We start from the raw sequence: 5,000 nt of genomic DNA, 5'->3' as shown, positions 1-5,000 counted from the left end.
CTCACGTGTACGTCTCTAAAGGCTGGAGCCAGACAAGCCTTCTCTTACTATTCTCCCGGTACCTGTCGTAACCTTATACGTGAAAAGTCCCCCAGCGGCAACAGGCGGGAACGACTCACAAAAGCGGCCGACCGCCTGGAACTCTAGGTCGGCTGCACGGGTCAAATTCAACCCCATTCGGACTTCCAGAGCTCAGCCGGCCACCAGGTCAACCTCGCTGAAAGCGCCAGAGGTTGACCTGGTGTCCGGGGACCGAATCGGACACCAGGTCAACCTCCGCTAAAGCGGCCGGGGTTGACCTGTTGTCCCTGCCGGACTTAGAAAATTTTTCTCTCCAGCCCGGGACCGGGGTTGACCTGTTGTCCCTGCCGGACTTAGAAATTTTTTCTCTCCCGCCTGGGACCGGGGTTGACCTGTTGTCCCTGCCGGACTTAGAAATTTTTTCTCTGCCGCCTGGGACCGGGGTTGACCTGTTGTCCCTGCCGGACTTAGAAATTTTTTCTCTGCCGCCTGGGACCGGGGTTGACCTGTTGTCCCTGCCGGACTTAGAAATTTTTTCTCTGCCGCCTGGGACCGGGGTTGACCTGTTGTCCCTGCCGGACTTAGAAAATTTTTCTCTGCCGCCTGGGACCGGGGTTGACCTGTTGTCCCTGCCGGACTTAGAAAATTTTTCTCTCCCGCCTGGGACCGGGGTTGACCTGTTGTCCCTGCCGGACTTAGAAATTTTTTCTCTCCCGCCTGGGACCGGGGTTGACCTGTTGTCCCTGCCGGACTTAGAAAATTTTTCTCTCCCGCCTGGGACCGGGGTTGACCTGTTGTCCCTGCCGGACTTAGAAAATTTTTCTCTGCCGCCTGGGACCGGGGTTGACCTGTTGTCCCTGCCGGACTTAGAAATTTTTTCTCTCCAGCCTGGGACCGGGGTTGACCTGTTGTCCCTGCCGGACTTAGAAATTTTTTCTCTGCCGCCTGGGACCGGGGTTGACCTGTTGTCCCTGCCGGACTTAGAAATTTTTTCTCTGCCGCCTGGGACCGGGGTTGACCTGTTGTCCCTGCCGGACTTAGAAATTTTTTCTCTCCCGCCTGGGACCGGGGTTGACCTGTTGTCCCTGCCGGACTTAGAAAATTTTTCTCTGCCGCCTGGGACCGGGGTTGACCTGTTGTCCCTGCCGGACTTAGAAAATTTTTCTCTCCCGCCTGGGACCGGGGTTGACCTGTTGTCCCTGCCGGACTTAGAAAATTTTTCTCTCCCGCCTGGGACCGGGGTTGACCTGTTGTCCCTGCCGGACTTAGAAATTTTTTCTCTGCCGCCTGGGACCGGGGTTGACCTGTTGTCCCTGCCGGACTTGGAAAATTTTTCTCTCCCGCCTGGGACCGGGGTTGACCTGTTGTCCCTGCCGGACTTAGAAATTTTTTCTCTCCAGCCTGGGACCGGGGTTGACCTGTTGTCCCTGCCGGACTTAGAAATTTTTTCTCTCCAGCCTGGGACCGGGGTTGACCTGTTGTCCCTGCCGGACTTAGAAATTTTTTCTCTCCAGCCTGGGACCGGGGTTGACCTGTTGTCCCTGCCGGACTTAGAAATTTTTTCTCTCCCGCCCGGTACCGGGGTTGACCTGTTGTCCCTGCCGGACTTAGAAAATTTTTCTCTCCCGCTCGGAACCGGGGTTGACCTGTTGTCCCTGCCGGACTTAGAAAATTTTTCTCTCCCGCCTGGGACCGGGGTTGACCTGTTGTCCCTGCCGGACTTGGAGCCCCAGGAGGGGATCGGCCACCAGGTCAACCTCCGCTGAAAGCGGCCACGGTTTACCTGGTGCCCGGGGAGCGAATCGGACACCAGGTCAACCTCAGCTGAAGCGGCCGGGGTTGACCTGCTGTCCCTGCCGGACTTAGAAATTTTTTCTCTCCAGCCTGGGACCGGGGTTGACCTGTTGTCCCTGCCGGACTTAGAAAATTTTTCTCTGCCGCCTGGGACCGGGGTTGACCTGTTGTCCCTGCCGGACTTAGAAATTTTTTCTCTCCCGCCTGGGACCGGGGTTGACCTGTTGTCCCTGCCGGACTTAGAAATTTTTTCTCTGCCGCCTGGGACCGGGGTTGACCTGTTGTCCCTGCCGGACTTAGAAAATTTTTCTCTCCCGCCCGGGACCGGGGTTGACCTGTTGTCCCTGCCGGACTTAGAAATTTTTTCTCTGCCGCCTGGGACCGGGGTTGACCTGTTGTCCCTGCCGGACTTAGAAATTTTTTCTCTGCCGCCTGGGACCGGGGTTGACCTGTTGTCCCTGCCGGACTTAGAAAATTTTTCTCTGCCGCCTGGGACCGGGGTTGACCTGTTGTCCCTGCCGGACTTAGAAAATTTTTCTCTCCCGCTCGGAACCGGGGTTGACCTGTTGTCCCTGCCGGACTTAGAAAATTTTTCTCTCCCGCCTGGGACCGGGGTTGACCTGTTGTCCCTGCCGGACTTGGAGCCCCAGGAGGGGATCGGCCACCAGGTCAACCTCCGCTGAAAGCGGCCACGGTTTACCTGGTGCCCGGGGAGCGAATCGGACACCAGGTCAACCTCAGCTGAAGCGGCCGGGGTTGACCTGCTGTCCCTGCCGGACTTAGAAAATTTTTCTCTCCAGCCTGGGACCGGGGTTGACCTGTTGTCCCTGCCGGACTTTGAAATTTTTTCTCTCCCCGCCTGGGACCGGGGTTGACCTGCTGTCCCTGCCGGACTTGGAGCCCGAGGAGGGAATCGGCCACCAGGTCAACCTCCGCTGAAAGCGCCCACGGTTTACCTGGTGCCCGGGGAGCGAATCGGACACCAGGTCAACCTCTGCTAAAGCGCCCGAGGTTGACCTGGTGCCCGGGGAGCGAATCTGACACCAGGTCAACCTCTGCTAAAGCGCCAGAGGTTGACCTGGTGCCCGGGGAGCGAATCGGACACCAGGTCAACCTCTGCTAAAGCGGCCGGGGTTGACCTGCTGTCCCTGCCGGACTTAGAAAATTTTTCTCTCCAGCCTGGGACCGGGGTTGACCTGTTGTCCCTGCCGGACTTGGAGCCCGAGGAGGGGATCGGCCACCAGGTCAACCTCCGCTGAAAGCGGCCACGGTTTACCTGGTGCCCGGGGAGCGAATCGGACACCAGGTCAACCTCTGCTAAAGCGGCCGGGGTTGACCTGCTGTCCCTGCCGGACTTGGAGCCCGAGGAGGGGATCGGCCACCAGGTCAACCTCCGCTGAAAGCGGCCACGGTTTACCTGGTGCCCGGGGAGCGAATCGGACACCAGGTCAACCTCTGCTAAAGCGGCCGGGGTTGACCTGCTGTCCCTGCCGGACTTGGAGCCCCAGGAGGGGATCGGCCACCAGGTCAACCTCCGCTGAAAGCGGCCACGGTTTACCTGGTGCCCGGGGAGCGAATCGGACACCAGGTCAACCTCTGCTAAAGCGGCCGGGGTTCACCTGCTGTCCCTGCCGGACTTGGAGCCCGAGGAGGGGATCGGCCACCAGGTCAACCTCCGCTGAAAGCGGCCACGGTTTACCTGGTGCCCGGGGAGCGAATCGGACACCAGGTCAACCTCTGCTAAAGCGGCCGGGGTTGACCTGCTGTCCCTGCCGGACTTGGAGCCCCAGGAGGGGATCGGCCACCAGGTCAACCTCCGCTGAAAGCGGCCACGGTTTACCTGGTGCCCGGGGAGCGAATCGGACACCAGGTCAACCTCCGCTAAAGCGCCCGAGGTTGACCTGGTGCCCGGGGAGCGAATCGGACACCAGGTCAACCTCTGCTACGGCGGCCGGGGTTGACCTGCTGTCCCTGCCGGACTTGGAAAATTTCTCTCCCCGCCTCGGACCGGGGTTGACCTGCTGTCCCTACCGGACTTAGAACATTTTTCTCTCCCCGCCCCGGCCCGGGGGTTAACCTCGGGGCGCACAGCTTCCCGGGTCTGACGTGCACGTCCTGTCACCTCCCGGGCCCGGCGTCCTCGTCCTCCCTTCCCCTTGGGCCGGCTCGGAGGAAGTTTTCCCTCGGCCCGGCCTCCGGGTTAATTGTTTGGGCCCGGCTGACTGAGGCCAGGCTGCTGACGCTAAAGCCCGGGGAGGCGGGGGCCTACGGCCATACCGGACCGAATGCCCCCGATCTCGTCCGATCTCGGAAGGTAAACCGTCCCGGGCCTGGCTAGTACCTGGATGGGTGACCGCCTGGGAATCCCAGGTGCCGTAGGCAGCTTTTGGCCCCAGCGGGGGTAGAGCGGGGCGTGTGTCTGCCGTGCGGGAGCAGGGAAGCCGTGAGGCCAAGGCGGCGCGACGGTCCTGGGGGGCGCTGAGGCCTTTCCCTCTGCCTGCCTGCGTGTCGGGGGCGGGGGGGCGGGCGAGGAAGCTTAGGCCCTCACCCGGTGCGGTGCGATGGCTTGGGTCGGGTCGGGGAGAGGGAAGAAAGCGTGTGTGGAGCGTTGGTGGGGCAGGTGTGTGTGTGGGAGTGCTGGGTGGGGCAGGCCGTTGAGGCGGTGGCGGTGGTGGTGTTTTTGGTGGGAGTGAGTTGGGGTCAGGTGGGTGTGGGGTCCCCCCCAGGGGGGGTGGATGGTCTGAGGGTTAAGGCTTGGAACGTGCGTCTTGGGGGACCGTGGGTGGAGGTTGTTGAGAGCGGGGAAGGCCCTGGGTCTCGGTTGTGGACTATTAAGCCCGGTGGAGGGGGACCGTGGGTGGAGGTTGTTGAGAGCGGGGAAGGCCCTGGGTCTCGCTTGTGGACTATTAAGCCCGGTGGAGGGGGACCGTGGGTGGAGGTTGTTGAGAGCGGGGAAGGCCCTGGGTCCCGGTTGTGGACTATTAAGCCCGGTGGAGGGGGACCGTGGGTGGAGGTTGTTGAGAGCGGGGAAGGCCCTGGGTCTCGGTTGTGGACTATTAAGCCCGGTGGAGGGGGACCGTGGGTGGAGGTTGTTGAGAGCGGGGAAGGCCCTGGGTCCCGGTTGTGGACTATTAAGCCCGGTGGAGGTGTTGCGTACGGTGGATGTAAGGGGGAGGGCGTATGAA

At 61.2% G+C, this 5,000-nt stretch overlaps 1 non-coding gene across 1 annotated transcript; it reads left to right on the top strand.

The window, feature by feature from the left end:
• Positions 1–4,078: 4,078 nt before the first annotated feature.
• Positions 4,079–4,197, top strand: LOC142006285 (5S ribosomal RNA). The gene has a single exon (XR_012643391.1). It is a non-coding gene; the product is annotated as a 5S ribosomal RNA (ribosomal RNA).
• The last annotated feature ends 803 nt before the right edge of the window (positions 4,198–5,000 follow it).

Source organism: Carettochelys insculpta, unplaced genomic scaffold (genome assembly GCF_033958435.1).
Source record: "Carettochelys insculpta isolate YL-2023 unplaced genomic scaffold, ASM3395843v1 scaffold_0048, whole genome shotgun sequence".
Classification (NCBI taxonomy): domain Eukaryota; kingdom Metazoa; phylum Chordata; order Testudines; family Carettochelyidae; genus Carettochelys; species Carettochelys insculpta.
This window is presented reverse-complemented; position numbering and strand designations above follow the sequence as displayed.